General features: G+C 33.0%; 1 long non-coding RNA gene and 1 pseudogene across 2 annotated transcripts; both read right to left on the bottom strand.

Annotated features, from left to right (window-relative positions):
- Nucleotides 1–741: 741 nt before the first annotated feature.
- LOC128174866 (uncharacterized) lies at nt 742–10,093 on the bottom strand (annotated as a pseudogene).
- A 1,030-nt stretch (nt 10,094–11,123) lies between these two features.
- Nucleotides 11,124–16,435, bottom strand: LOC128171538 (uncharacterized). Of its 2 annotated transcripts, none has more exons than XR_008242101.1 (5): nt 16,033–16,435; nt 13,313–13,355; nt 12,905–12,979; nt 12,484–12,558; nt 11,124–12,231 (listed from the first exon to the last, which is right to left on the bottom strand). It is a non-coding gene; the product is annotated as an uncharacterized LOC128171538 (long non-coding RNA). The 2 variants fall into 2 exon arrangements; XR_008242100.1 differs by having other exon boundaries at nt 12,911–12,979.
- Between the last annotated feature and the right edge of the window lie 592 nt (nt 16,436–17,027).

Below are 17,027 nucleotides of genomic sequence, written 5' to 3'. Positions count from 1 at the left end.
TTCACTAGAGTCGCCGATCAGATATATCAATCTACTCTGAACTTGAAAAATCACCGAATATACAATGACTCAGGTAGTCACTGCGGTTAAATTTTCCCGATGATGATATACCTAAATAGTATCCTTGTATTTAGGCAAAAAATAAATTTATTGTTTGTTTGGAATTGCCTTCTGCCTCATTGACCCCCTCCCCCCCAAATATCATTTTATTGTAAATACAACAAAGAACTTTTTATATGGAGATTTTCATTTTTCACCAATTTTTAATAAATGTAAAAACTTCATGTGTGAAGATTTCTCCTCATTGTCCTCCGATCTGTAATATTGTGTTTAATTGTCTGTCTGTCTATCTTCATTATACAAGATTTCTCAAGATATGCAATGATAGAGACCATGTTTTGAGAACAGCCTAGTTTTTCTATACCAGTATTTAGTAGTCACAACGATCTCTTTTATTATAGTTCAAATGCCGTCAGTGCTCATTTAATTCAGTGCATAAAGGATGTTGTTTTCTCAGAGTTTGGGTTCTCAAATTCGGATTGTTATAAAGGTATAACAATTAATAATAATAGGAAATTCGGACTAAATTTTGCAGATAATGTTTTCCTCTAAAACATTTTTGGAAGTGCATAAATATTGACAGTTATGATTTTATATTTTACACAATATCAGATGTTACATAATAGTAGTTCAAAATTAAGACTTTTTTGCATTTCATTCTATTTTTTAAACAATCATTTGAAATTTTAAAAAATTAATCATGATATAATAGTGACATTATTATCGAATATTTTAAGCATAAATAACCCCCATAATAGTCACATACAAAATGTACCTTTTTTCACAAAATTATCTACATTTCATCAACATGAAAATCTGATATCACGAACTTTGACCTTTTAAAGTTATAAAATGGGACCGGCAAAATCATTTGAATTTTATTTACAATAAAAACTACGAAAACTTTTTTTTCCCAATAGAATGGGTTATAATATAAAAATACAAGTAAACGGTATAAACAGCAGCTTGGTTATCTAAAATATATGTACAATGCATGTATATAGTATGTTTTTTGATAATCTGCTTTATAATTTTTTGTTGTATTTTATTAGAAACGCCACAGGTATTATTCAAATGTTCAATGGAACACAAAAAATAATTGTTGATAAGACTACCTCATTGGTTGTCAAGTTATGTTCACAATGAAAGTCATTGCTAAATTATAGAAGTTCATTTCATATACAGTGACCCTATGGATATTTTAATAGACTGCATTTGCCTAGTCTTTTTGTCACAAAAATTCTTTAAACAAATCTTTGTTCCACTTTTCATATGAATTTTTTCTTGTCTTGTCATTTTTTGCATTTACATTATCGGTTTCCAGGGATTCAACTGAAAACGATGCATTTTCTATAGAAAATGTACTAGTATCTCTGACAATCTGTACAGGTTCAATCTTATTTTTTCGCTCTTATTTAGCAAAGGTAAAATCCGTTCTTTGATCAGGATCGAACCTGTCATTTGTCTCTATTTCTTCCGCGAAATTTGCTGTCCGGTTCTGTAGGTCATGTGACCGATCTCGATTTCCATTTTTTCTAGTTTTGTATTAATTTAGGAATATAACGTCTGTTGCATGTTCATAGTTTCTTCTTTTCTTTTTAATTAAAGGGTTTGTATTCTTAGATGTGTCGATATTTTCGTAACCTTCAGTGTTCCATTGTCTCTAGTTTTGTATTCATTTTAGGAATGTAACGTCTGTTGCCTCTTCGTAGTGTTTTCTTTTGTTTTTTATTAGATGGCCTGTATTCTCAGATGTGTCGATATTTTCGTAACCTTCAGATGTTCCATTGTCTCTAGTTTTGTATTCATTTAGGAATGTAACGTCTGCTGCATGTTCATAGTCCCTTCTTTTCTTTTTAATTAAAGGGTTTGTATTCTCAGATGTGTCGATAGTTTCGTAACCGTCAGATGTTCCTCTAACCGCCAACGGTTGATTCATTTCTATGCCAACATCCTCAAATCTAGAAGGCTGTGGTCTAGCATAATTTCGTCCTGGATGACCTAAGCTATGAGATGTAATTCAAAAATAAAATGGATTATGTGTTTCAACAGGTGAATTAACGTAAATTAAATGTAAAAAAAATGATATGGAAAAATGATCATGTCTTCTCTTTGACTAATAAATAAAAATTAACCAGATTCAATTTTATGTATATATAATAAAATCATATTATAATAAAACTTACTAAACGTTGCACAATGCTTCATTTTGCAATATTTACATTCAGTGTATATTTCCCCTTATGTTTGCATTGAAAATTTGCGACGTTCAATTTCCTATGAATACATTTTGCTAATTCATGAGCCATGAGCACAAATAAAAACGTCACCACGTGTTTTGAGTATATTTATTTTTGTAAGAATAAATAAAACGTTTAACTTTACAAAATCAATTTGATATGAACTTTTGATATATATTTTATTACAGTGGCGTCGGAAGCAAATAAAAAGTGGGGGGGGGGGGGCTAGACTAATCCTCAAAAATCTTGACAAGCAAAAAAACAAAACAAAACAAAAAAAATAAACAAACCTAAATAAAATCATGAAAATCCTTATCCTAAATAGGGTAGGGTGGGGGGGGGGGTAAACCTTAGTGCTTACCTACCAATTTTTTCCCCAAATCATGACATTTCTAATCCGGGGGGGGGGGGGGGGCTATCCCATCTTTTCAAGGTAGATTTCAGAACAACAATCTTTGCTGCGAGAAAAAGTGTGTGTGTGTGTGGGGGGGGGGGGGGGGGCTTAACCCTCTATAATGCTATGTGTCTAATGGTTAGGTCTAACCTTGTAAAAAAGGGGGGGGGGCGCTAAGACCCCCCACCTAGCCCCCCCCCCCCCCCCGGTTCCGACGCCTATGCATTAAATCATATCTACTCCTTAATGAGATAGATATTTCTCTACAAAGTTTATGGCACGATATTTTTAGCTGCGGGAGCGTACTAAATAACATGTTAATATGGCTGTTCCATGTTTGTTTTTTATCCCTGACTGAGAGCTTATATAATGGTTTTACAGTGACGATACACATGTATTTAAAATAAAAAGAACAACATCAGTTCGAATATAAATAGAACCATTTAATTCTTATTTTTTGGATGTCGTCGGTCTCATCGGACACCAATGCGGTGCAGACATATTGAATACCGCACGTTAGCGCATTGGTGTCATAGGACCGACGACATCCAAAATTAAGCATTCACTGCTTAATTAATCATCTTAAGTACTAGTAAATATGCTTTCGCCAATTTCTATAGACTTTTGATTAAATAGTTCAATAGAGTTCATTTAAAAAGTGATTTTCAATTAAAAAGACATTGCCGTCTTTATAAAAATTATTTGAAACACGAGCTCTGATCTGGCTTGGTGTAAATGAAATATAAATACAAAAAAATATGAGCATAATTAATTTTTCATAATATAATAATGAAAAATTTTATTAAAAAATAAAATTTCGTAGCATAAATAATATTTTTATATTTGAAAAAAAAATAAAACAAAATTGAAACTAGATGCTGTCATTAGACAGTAATACCCGCACCATGTGTTTGCCCCTAAATAACACTGTTTTGTACCAGTTTAATTAAAAACGAAGGCTACATGCAAACTCCGGTAATACATTTAAAAATTATAATTTTCATAACTGAAGGATGAGATCCCTGCCCATATGATAATACACATCGTGACATGAGCAGCACTTTATGTGCAATTTGGGATAGAACTGTTTGCAGTGAATTTTCAGTTAATCAATAATCTTAACATTTTATGTCATAGGAAGTATAATGGTCTATATAATTATTACAAACAAAATTAAAAATTAAATTATGCCCCCTCCCCGTGGCGGTTGCCGGTTTTAGATTTGCTTCTGTGTGCCTACATGAACATCATCGTGTGCACAGATTTAGAGAAGGGGTGGGAGTGAGGGGTCCAGACCCCCCCTCCCCATGAAAATTCGTAAATTACCAAAAATACACCTTGGACCTCAATGCTCTTACAGACATGTAAACGCTCTAACCCATTGCGCTTCAATGTTAGGTAACATTATTTGGGGGGTAAATATTTAATCAATATTCAACATACTTTATTGTTTATCTCAATAGGAAGTATACATGTACATCACAATATGCAGGTGTCCTGCACCACCTTAAAGCTGTTATTTACCTAATAAAATAGTGCAAGTGGATTTGAAGAATAGGTCATAAAAATACATGCATGTTACAAATGACTGATCTTTGTCTGAAGTTACGTACACAACACAGGTTTGCATGTCTCATTAGCGGGTACTAGTTTTACCCAGCTCTTCGATTAGATGGGTTCACGTGTATACATACATGGGTGTTGCTAAAACGCGGAACGGAAAACGGAACGGAAGGAAAACGGAAAATCTTATCTAATGTTATTTACCTCATAGATTTGTTAAGTATGCTAAAACGATATACTTTATGTACCTTTTTAATTTTTTTTTTAAGATTAGCAATATTAGATTATTTATTCAAGAATATTTATTTCCTCAAAATTAACAGTACATGCATTGACCACTATATTCTGTCCCAAAATATCCTCGATTCACTTTTTGCTGTATATTTATATATACCTCAGGGTTCAAGCGATTCTCTTTTAGAAGCATTAAACATTCTCATTATTCTTTCTTTAAAACGTCCTCTCTAGCTTATCAGCTGGTATAAATACACGGCTAAAAATAAAGAAGTCTACGGGGTTTTGCATTTTAACAGACCCGGATGATAGTGTTGAAAAATTGTGCAAGGTCTTCTGAGTGACTTCCAAATGGAGAAAAGATGTCAACACTTTCCATTATAAATTGTCCAAATGTGCTGCATGAATATTTTGGGATCGACAGACTATAGTCCCAATATATAATCGGAAAATCAAACCAGGCAACGTCTAGAGCTCTCTATTCGGATCATATGTATATAGCTGCTGGAATAAACAACTGCATGCTTTGTAATGCAAACGTAAACAAAATTGCATTGCTAAAAATACTAGTTTCACAAATTACTAGTTTCACAAATTACCGGGTATTTTAATGTTTACTGTATTTTAATTTTTTAATGTCGTCAGTCCTACAGTTTTTTTCTTCCATCTCAATGATACTGTATCGTCTGTATGATAAAAGATCGTCTAGAACACCGAAAATTCAATTTTTATGTAAGTATATACATGTACATCATATTTGAAAATAATATAAAAATACTCAAAACACGCATAAAACGCTTTCACTAACTACGTACGTTACGCTAATATGCCAGCAATACCATATAAGAGAAATAAGTAAAAAGTTATAGCTAATTTGCTCGTTTAATCATGTTAAAGTTTCACAATTTGTATACATTTGATTTTTCCGTTTCGTACTCAACTAAAGCCGAATGAATACAATGCTATAATTGATAGACATTCATATGAATATTAATAAGATAGCAACATGTTGATAATCATTCATTAAATATAAATAAAAGATACAAAGTAAATCGTTTCTGGCCAGTCTATACCCTTTTTAAGCGATAAACGTGATGATATTTTCCATTCCGTTCCGTTTTCCGTTCCGCGTTTTAGCAACACCCATACATACATGTCTGTGTTTTCCGTATGCAGAAAAGGATTACGGTAGTTAAGATCAGCTAAAGGAATTCATTATTGTGTTTTAATTGGATTATCATTATGATGTTGACCAATTTAGGTAAGCATAATACATGTAGTAGCAGTAGCACAATATAATAAGATGCCAGCATGGGATTCCTGCCAGCATACATTTACATGTATATAAGTTCTACTTTCACTTTCTAAATGTAATCTCCCTTTGACAGCATACTGTATCATCATCTTTTAGTATTTGAATAAGCTTATCATCGTTACCTATCCTATCGCATTTGTAAAGTTTCTGTCATTTAAGTTGCAAAAGTTATTTTTTTCATTTGTCAGACTGCATGCACTGTTGAGTTGACCCCATATTGACCCTGTATAAACAATTTCTTATTAAATTTGTGTATTTCATATGTAAGTAAGTGTAGACACTTATATTTTTTATATGAGTAATAATAGGAAGGAAGGAGTATTTCTTTCTTAATGTATTATAATGCATCAAATACAATGTAGGTCATGACCTTATGGGACTGTTCTGACCCCACGAAACAGGAAAATACAAAATATCTGCTAAAGTCATTATGATGCATCAACTGGTGTAAAGTACATTAATGACCCCCAGGTGTTGTCTTTAAACCCCCCCCCCCCATCCCCCTCGCCTTTATGAAATAGGAAATGATATGATACACTGTATATTTTGTTAACTTCTGAGATCTGAGATCCTCATCCCTAAACCGTTTAATTTATTTTTGCTCTTTGTGTCATTGCGCGTAAAATTGTATTGTAAGATTATGCCCCCTTGGAGACACCCTGACATTTTAGAACTAGAAATAATAATGTATTTTATCTTATTCATATGTTATACAGTAGTGTTTGATCCATGTGGGTAATTCCTAGCCGAATGATGTCACTGCTTTGTTTAGGAGACTTTACAATTGCCCCAAATAGGTGAATACACATGGCAGTGATGCATATAACATTTTGTTTATAAATCTTAAAAATTGAATTAAGCGATTTCCAAAATGTTAATGTGAATCACGAGAGAAAAAGCAATCAAGAAATGATTTAAAATTTGCTACTGTACACATGTAAGAATGTATTAAGAAGACTGAATCTTTATAAGCAGGTTAGATTGGGGGGGGGGGGGGGGGGATGAATGTGGAGTATAAACATTTATAATTTGAATCATTTATTGTTATTAATTAATTTTAACTTGTCAATGAATACTACTTATTGATCCCAAGGTAGAAATATGACCTCTGATCGTATCTCAATAGATCATTTGTCAATTATGCAAGGTGTAATGTAATTTTTTTTAAGAATAACATTTTTTACCAGTTTATAAAAGTTTTTAGACACCCAAATTATATTTTGATTTTATTAGATTATTCGACAAGTAAGGGGGGGGGGGGGGGGGGAGGGAGAGAGAGAACAGTTTATATTTGAGTGTTTGGGAGTGGGGGTTCCAAGTCATATATTTGACAATTTTTTAATGTAATTTAAAATAAGACTAAGCCATACTACAGTCATGAACATGAATAGTATAGAACAAAACACAAACTAATACATGTACATGTATATCTACATAGGAAGTATTACAAAACAGATGATTGATCTATATCTGGGTTCTTAAATTGAATCATATATCATGTACATATTATATTATTGTTTCTTTGTTCAAGGCATTTAAGATGGTATGTAGGTCATGATCCCAAGTGCTCTTCCTGAAATTATCAAATATCATAAAAACCATTGAGATCCCCACCTTAATCCAAAGATATTATTCCTCCTTAGGTCATGCAGGCGCATCAGATCATTATGGCATGTAAGTCATGACCCTAAGGGGTCATCCTGACCCCCTTAGAATCAGAAATTGTCAATTATCTTTAAATTATTGATGTTTGATGATCCTATCTCTATTTAATCTTTATTAATTATTAAGTCTCCTGAATGAAGTTTGGAGACTTATTGTTTTTGTACGGTTCTTAATACATGTATATATTCTTCATCTTCTTTTTCTTCTTTCCCGCTCTGAACTTGTTTCTCAGAGATGGCTGAACATAATTATACAAAACTCTAGGGTATGATAGGCCTGCAAATCTAGTTGTGCACCCTGGTTTGGTTTTTCTCATTTTGGGTTAGACAACCACTTTTCGGGGGGGGGGGGGGGGGGGGGTGTCAAAAGGGTGTGGGGTCTAACATTGAACCTTGTAGGAAGAATCATAGACTCTATTGTAAATGGTAACTTGAAAACGGACAAAGATAATAATAAAGGGTTTTCATAATCATATATTGGCTGTTACTGGCAATATATAGGGTTTATTAGATCTGACCCCTGGGGTCATCCCCACCCCCCAGGAATTTGAAATTACTATATATCTCAGAAACTGTTATAATCATGACCCCTAAACCATATATATTCATGTTTCTGATGTCAAGGGGCATCAAATGTTATGTAGGTCATGGGCCCTGTGGATGGTCCTGACGCCCTCAAACAGCAAGTCCCTTAATATCTTCAAAACAGTTGAGATCCCCACCCTTAAACCATATATATTCTTGTTCCTTGTGTCAAGGGCCATCAAACGGTATGTAGGTCATGGGCCCCGGGGGTGGTCATGACCCCCCTTGAACAGGAAGTGCACGAATATCTTGAAAACGGTTGAGATCCCCACCCCTTAACCATATATATTCTTGATCCTTAAAGGGCATCAAAAGGTATGTACCGGTAGGTAATGGGCCTCAGGGTTAAATTTAATTTTTCAAAACCGTAATGCACATCTATGGAACAGTTCCTTTCATATCCCAAGATATGATGTGTCTATCCATTAAATCATCAAAGGAGTTCTAGGATCTATGTTTTTTTTTAAGTGATAAACGTCAATTTCCTGCTACATTTTGACTCCCTGGATGAAATTTAAATTTTGAAATTTAAACCTTACTGCACATCTATAAAACAGTCCCTATCATATCCCAAGATATGATTGTCTATCCATTAAATCATAAGAGGAGCTCTTGGATCAATGTTTGTTTTTTTAGTGATAAACGTCAATTTTCTGCTACTATTTGACTCCCAGGATGAAATTTAAATTTTTAAAACCTTAATGCACATCTATAGGACAGCCCCAATTATATCCCAAGAGATGACGTAGCTACTCCAAAAGTTGTAAGAGGAGTTCTGGGAACCATATTTTTTTTGCCAAAAAACGTCATTTTTTGTTGCCCACTGATCCCCTTAATTAAAAAAAAAATTCTGGAACCTGATCATGCCTCAATATGACACCCCCAATCATATTCTAGAAGATCATTTGGCTACTGCTTAAAAAAAATGACGTTTTTTAAACCAGTTTTTTTGTAAAAAAACGTCATTTTTTAGCCATTAAATGACCCCCAGGACAAAATTGAAAATTCCGAAACCTTATTGCGCATCTATAGGATACCCTAAAACATATTCCAAAAGATGATTTGTCTACTTTTGAAAATGTAGGAGGAGTTCGAGGAAGAAGGTTTTTTGTGAAAAAACGTCATTTTTTACCAATTATTTGACCCCCAGGACTAACAGAGAATTTTTGAAACTTTTTTACAAAACAACATGATTCCCCAAATCAAACTCCAAGAGTTCAGTTTGCTGGTTTATAAGATGTAAGAGCAGTTTGAGAAAGTAAAACGTGACAGACGGACGGACGGACGGACGGACGGACGGACGGACAGACATTAGGCTATTTATTGGGTTCGTCAAGTCCAAGTTCTGTTGGATATTGCTTATTGGATATGAAAAAACCGTACATACGAGAGTGTAGTTTTTGGGTTGTAACTGTTTTAATCTAATTGGGTAAATATATTTAAGTGTCCACATTTATTGAATTTATTTTTTATTTTTCTTTATTCATTCCAAATTTATGCTTGTTTTATTGTTTGTAGGTATATTGTGACAAAACTGCAAATGTTTTGTGTGAGGCAAACTATTTTTTTGTGAAGTAGTTTTGCTAAGATAAAAAAATATTATTTCCTTCTACAATTTACCTTAAAGCGCTTCCTACTGAAAAGCATGTTATTCATTTCAAGAAAACTAAGCAAGTCTTATGATAAAGTCCCATTCATATTTGATACAAACAAGTAGCCAACAGGTATTCTACTCCTGTCCAGCTTCTCTTGGTTACCTGTATCCTATCAATGTAAATACAACCCAACAAGAATTAGAAACCTGTCCAAATCTTCTTGATTACTTATTTTCCTTAAATGGAATGCAACCTAATAAATATTGGACACCTGTCCAAATCCTCCTGGCTATCTTTCTTTCTTAACTGGAATACGACCCAATGAAAAACAGACACCTGTCCAAATCCTCTTGGTTACCTGTCTTCCTTCAATGGAATACAACCCAATAGAAATAAGAAACCTGTACAAATCCTCCTGGCTACCTTTCTTCTCCAACTGCCATACAACCCAACAATAATTGGGCACCTGTACAAATGTTCTTGGCCACCTTTCTTCCTTAACTGGCATACAACTCAAAAAGAATCGGACACCTGTCCAAATCCTCCTGGCTATCTTTCTTCCTTTACTGGAATACAACCCAATAAAAGTTGGACACCTGTCTAAATCTTCTTGGTTACCTTTTTTCCTTTACTAGAATACAACCCAATAAAAATTGGACACTTGTCCAAATCCTCTTGGTTACTTTTCTTCCTTTACTGGAATACAACCCAATAAAAGTTGGACACTTGTCCAAATCCTCTTGGTTACCTTTCTTCCTTTACTGGAATACAAACCCAATAAAAATTGGACACTTGTCTAAATCCTCTTGGTTACCTTTCTTCCTTTAATGGAATACAACCCAATAAAAGTTGGACACTTGTCTAAATCCTCTTGGTTACCTTTCTTCCTTTACTGGAATACAACCCAATAAAAGTTGGACACTTGTCCAAATCCTCTTGGTTACCTTTCTTCCTTTACTGGAATACAACCCAATAAAAGTTGGACACTTGTCTAAATCCTCTTGGTTACCTTTCTTCCTTTACTAGAATACAACCCAATAAAAGTTGGACACTTGTCCAAATCCTCTTGGTTACCTTTCTTCCTTTACTGGAATATAACCCACTAAAAGTTGGACACCTGTCCAAATCCTCTTGGTTACCTTCCTTCCTTAACTATAATACAACTTAACAAGAATTGGACACGGTCCAAATCCTCTAGGTAACCTATTTTTATCTAATTGAAATACAACCCAACAAGATCTGGACACCTGGCTCTCCAAATCCTCTTTGATACCTATATTCCTTCTTATCTACCTATAACTTAACAGATATTTTGAACATCTGTCTGCATTTTTCTTCAATATCTGTTCTCCTGCATTAGAATACAACCCAATCAGTAGAGGGCATTTATATAGCCCTTGTTTTGTACTGAAGATTCCTAATTAAATACGAGGAATTTATAACCACATTGAATCACAAGAAGCAAATCTCACGAGATTTTAACATTTCGTTTTTATTTTTCAAAAAACAATTGGCATTCATAAGCATTATAAGCATTAAATAGTTCAAATATTTTTTGAACACTACATATCTGGTCTAGAAACCTTTACAAATATCAATTTATGATAGGTCAAGGTACATGTACCATCATTTTGCAACTACCTGGCTGTTATGCAAATGACAACTTAGCAATTAACAATTTTTCTAAGCATGGGTCTTAAATAATTGCAACATGGCCACACTTCGAGAAAATTCAAGCAATATAATGAAAATATTTTGTCCACAAACCTTCAATTCATCTACCACAAAGTATATGTAATTACCAAACAAAGAGGTGTCAACTTTCTTTTGTTTTTATTTTCAAAACACAGAAAGATATTAATCTAGGCTTTGATACAAAGATATATATATATGACAAAGGGCAAACAGTGTCTTAAATAAATCAAGTCCTTAGTTACAAAAATTGGTAATCAGTTCCTTTAATAAAAGAAGTTCTCATCAAATGAAGAAAATCCATGAAAATACTACAAATAATTTTATACTACTATACTGCTAAATAAATTGCAATCTTGCAATAATTTGACTTGATCAAACAAAATTCTCATCAAATGTCCAATTAAATGAAAATGTACTTTTAAATGATAACATTCTCAAACTGATTACATCCTTTCTAAAAAGATACAATGCATGTCTTTCTCACAATAAAAGAAATTACCATTGATTCAATTTCAGTGAAAAGTATGGTAAACGGTGATGAAAATGAAAAAAAATTGTCTCAATTAAAACTAAAAAAATAAAAATTCACTGTAATAAGAGCAAGGAGGAAGATGAAAACAAATATCATTACATAATTAAGTTTTGCTGTAGGTTTTAAATCCAAAAACTGTCAAGGTGGTTTTATTTTTTATTTTATTTTTTTTTTGGGGGGGGGGGCAGACTCCACACTTTCTTCTTTAGAGTTTCCCATAGCTTATTATATTAGCTCTGCTTTCCTCTATCCACATATTGCAAGTTATTCTTCCTGGAGTGGTGTTCAAGATCAGACATTCTCTGAAATATTCCTTAACCTCCTCCAGTTCAGCCTCCGTCCATTTTATTCATGCTGCAATGAAACAAATTTGTACGTCACATAAAATATGTTAATTAAATAAAGATAGAAAATAAAATAACTCAAATCATATCTTAACAAGGACTGAAACACACACTTGGCCTCATTTACAATTAATTACTTTGCACACAAAGTTTGACTGATAATATCCTGTTTGGATGGAGTTTGAAATTAGAAAAGTTAATTGAAATAATAGATTAACTCAAATCAGTCATGTGGTATGGTATGAAGAAAAAAAATATTTACTAGATGAGCAGGTTTTCTTTCCTCGAAGTGATGTATCCTCTTCTTCATCTTCCTGTATGTCTTCTTCTTCTATCACTACAAGAAAGTTTTATTCAATTAATTGCAACTGAAAAGTGCTTTTTTCCCAATTTATCAAGTTCCAAAAACCAAATTTTTAAACACCTTTACAACAAACGGTTTACATCTTACTGTTCATCAAAGGAATATAATTATGATGGTGTAAACAAGCAAGCAGTAAAAAATGTTCATTACAATTTTTTTCCTTTGTCTGCATTCACACTGAAATATTAAGAAAAATTAAATACAGGAATCCATTTCTCAAAACTTTTGAAATAGCAAAATAATGTGCTTTTCACTTGAAGATAACATGCATTAAGACGTTTCTAAGAAAAGAAAAAAAAGCACAAAAAATATTACATACACTTACTTTTTTCCGTCAAGGAACATGCTCCTGGCCACCAAACACCCCCATCCAGGAGAAGAGCTACAGCATCTCCTGAAATACAAGGAAATCGATTAAAAAAAATTTCATAAGGCTTGATCATTGTGTCATGCTTCTGCTTAAATTCAAGCCAAGGTTACATTCACTATTTATTTGATGTACACCTGTCAGTGTTCTAACCATAGAAACCAAACTTCTTGTTTCTTTATGGCCATTTAATCTAGAGTTTAAAATGCAAACACACAAATACACATGAATTTACAAGTGTAAGATACCAACAATCATAGCAGCTTGGTCCTCACAACACGCTACCGCCATGTTCTTTACCTTCAATTTACTACAGAAAGTAAAATATTTAATGTGGCACGTATCATTATATGCTCTTACCTTAAAATTAGCACATCTTTTGTTCTCTTGGTAGTTGATCCACCTGTGCATAATAAAAATGCAAATATATCTCTATATTTATACTTATAATGGACTTACTGATTCACGATATCCAACAAAAAAATTGGACAAGCGATTTATTAATATTATTTTACCCAACAATGCATGTATTCATCGTCAAAAATATACAAGATGTTAGTATAGTATAAAAATTCATAATCCACATTTACGATTTCTCACTTTCATAAATAATATAGTTTTTAATATATAGCCTGGTATAGTGTTAAATCTAGGATTTGAAAAGGGCATGTTAAATAATGGTGAAAAGGGCACTTTTCTCTGCGGTAAATATTATAAAACCTTGAAAGAGGCACCTTTTTTTGCGGTAATATTATAAATCATTAATCCTTGGAAACAAGCGTATTTTAAGGAAAATTTTGCGTCGTAATCAAATATGACCTCAAGATCTGTAATGAAACAATATTATTGTACAAAAAATGATTTGCTTTTGCATTCACATATTAAGTGTTATTCAATATTTTATTTTCATTTTTTTTCTCTCTTAAATTGATTTACATTTATTTTCATCCCTTAGAACAGTCTAACTAGTTTTAAAGTATAATGCATTAAAAATTCTTTATTTCATTTAGGCTATATGTAAACTTGAACACATCTGTATCCAGTAATGAATCATAGGACATGTATAATGTAGACAATATTCTCTTTTGAGAAGTAGACAGGCATAGCATGAGTGTAGACTATGCCTGTCCACTTCTCAATCACAAGAAAATAAGTAGACAACTTATGGCAAAATTATTAAACCCTTTTTAACACAGAAATTTGGATATTGAAATTGTTATTTTAGGCTTTTTAAAAATCAAGTGGCATTAAAATCTGCAAAACAATATTGCAATCTTTTATTATGAATTAAGTTTCTGCATTCTTCAAGAAGTGTAGTTACGTTTTTTGGGAAACAGAGAAAATTCTGGTTAATCTGACGATAGCTTAAAAGCTTAGAAAAGAATAAGAAAACTTCACATCTCGTTTTTTTATCAAAATGTTTCTTTAGTCAAATCATGGTTTTAGATGCCTCGGTGTTGAAATTTCAAATTATCTCCATAAAATATATTCTTTTGTCTTAATTCTATTTTTTAGATAACCTTACGATGTCTCAGTGTCAATCTAGCTTGTACAATTAGCCTACTAATTTCAAGGAGATAATACAGTTGTTATTTATCAAATTATTGCACCAGTAATTAGGTGTCAAATCACCCATTTAACAGGACAGCTGTGTATACCCCGGTACCCCCTCAGCTGGTATCAGGAGAAAACGTACCCAAGAGAAAACGTACCCAGGAGAAAACGTACCCAATCTCTAGGGTACGTTTTCTCCTGGAGAAAACGTACCCGGGTACGTTTTCTCCAAGAGAAAACGTACCCTATGAAAATCATTATTATACTACTTAATAGTTTTTAATACTTTTAAATACTATTTTCATAATAAATATACAGAAATGTAAGAGTTTTATAGATATATGAATTTAATACTTCATAATTTTAAAGGGGTTGGACATATTAAATAATTTTCAAATGCTACTTTTATGCATATTTCAATGCATGGATGTATAGAAATATATTCATTTAATGAATAATATCTTTATAATAATTGTAGCAACTTTTATTTTAGTACGAAATAATTACCTGTCATAAAGTGTTATCAGTCTACTTCTTCTAATTATCCATTTATCGGTAGCCTTACCAATTTGAGTTTCTCTATGCGAGATCCCCTGATTTTAATTATAGTGATAATCAATTCAATACCTGAGAAGTTAATTTATTATTATGTAATATTATATTGTATTGCCTCCCCGCGCAGGAGGTAGAAATATTCACTCTCCACACATTATACATGTCAGTGGCGTCGGAAGCAAATTGACTGTTCAATGTTACATTTCGTAGTAGTTTCCATATATATGAATCAAACAAATATTTAAAAGACTTTAGTATACTTGGTTTTATGAAGCAACTTTGTTCAATAGATAAATTTCGTTTATGGTGTATTAAATGTCGACTAATTAAACTTCTCTGGCCATGTTCCACTTCGTGTATGTGCATGTCACAAATTATTGTCTTAATAATTTAAGTACGTGACTATGCATTTAAAAAAAACAACAAATGATACAAATGTTCATTGTATATTTTATTTTGTTTCATTTAAGAATATCTATGAAAACCATTATTTATTATTTTCATAGGGTACGTTTTCTCTTGGAGAAAACGTACCCGGGTACGTTTTCTCCTGGAGAAAACGTACCCTATAAATTTGGTACGTTTTCTCCTGGGTACGTTTTCTCCTGGGTACGTTTTCTCCAGCATTCCCTCAGCTTGTGCCTCTCTATAGTGTTTAACTGTATTGTCTATTGTTTCAGGTCACTCGTGCGTGAAGTCCAGCAAGTTCGGGTTTAACTTTGCAAAAATCAGAGGCTAGGACAATGGTGGTTTTGAATTGAATTTACTTTCGATAAAAAGGGCATCCGCTATTCATTGTATGTTAAGACGATCAAGACAGAGGAAATTCGAAATACACATAAGTCCTTTTATTACTATAATTATCCGAATGTAGTTCAAAATTGATAAAAAAAAGTAAAATATCCTTATGTTTGACAAAATGTATCAAAGCAAGACTTATTTTTAAAGTGTGAATAAATCAAAAAACTTACTTTTTGGATCTTGACCTCGTGCTCACTATGCCTTGCAGACGCCATTGTTGTTTTGTGTGATATCAAACGCTTGAAAGAACAAGATTAACGGAGGTTGCTTTTCGTAACTCTCGGGAGTTACTATGACCGCAGCTTAGCTAAATTTAGTGTTCCGAAAGTATGATATAGAAGCGAATACATGGTGCGTCCATAGAAGCAACTTTTTCAGACACTTTATTGGACAAGTCGCAGTGTCTAAGTTTTGTTGGGTACTAACTTTCATGTACCCAATTAAGGCATTTTAAGTAGATTAAGCGACACTTCCTCTTGGGTATACCCAATAAGAAAAAAGTACCCAATTAGTACCAATTAAGTATAAAAAGAACCCAATACATGCACTCTCGTAAACACGGACGGACGGACGGACGGAACAGGGTAACAACAATATACCCGAACTTTCTTTAGAAAGTGCGGGTATAAAAAAGAACAAACAAACAAGATGCCCAGGGGCCACATCGCTCACCTGAACAACAACAGCCTTAACTATAATCAAATTCGAGTATAGTATGGACCATGATTTAAACAAAATTGAATCTACACTGTGTGAGGATGCTTCCACTCCAATTTGACCTTTTCTGGTCTAATAGTTTTTAAGAAGAAGATTTTCAAAAAAAAATTCTATATATTCCTTTGAAAAAATCCATTCCCCCATTGTGGCCCCACCCTGCCCCCGGGGACCAAAATTTAAACAAACTTGAATCTACACTATCCTAAGATGCTTCCACTCCATATTAAGCTTTAATGGTCCAACAGTTTTTGAATAGAAGATTTTTAAATATTATCTCAATATATTCCTTTGTAAAAATTCATCCCCCATAGTGACCCCATCCTACCCCCGGGGACCATGGTTTTAACAAACTTGAATCTACACTATCTGAGGATGCTTCCACTCCAATTTGAGCTTTTCTGGCCTAATAGTTTTTCAGAAGAAAATTTTTAAAGATTTTCTCTATATA

Source organism: Crassostrea angulata, chromosome 2, assembly GCF_025612915.1.
Source record: "Crassostrea angulata isolate pt1a10 chromosome 2, ASM2561291v2, whole genome shotgun sequence".
Classification (NCBI taxonomy): domain Eukaryota; kingdom Metazoa; phylum Mollusca; class Bivalvia; order Ostreida; family Ostreidae; genus Magallana; species Magallana angulata.
Note: the sequence above shows the minus strand (reverse complement) of the source record. Positions and strands in the feature narration are given on the sequence as shown.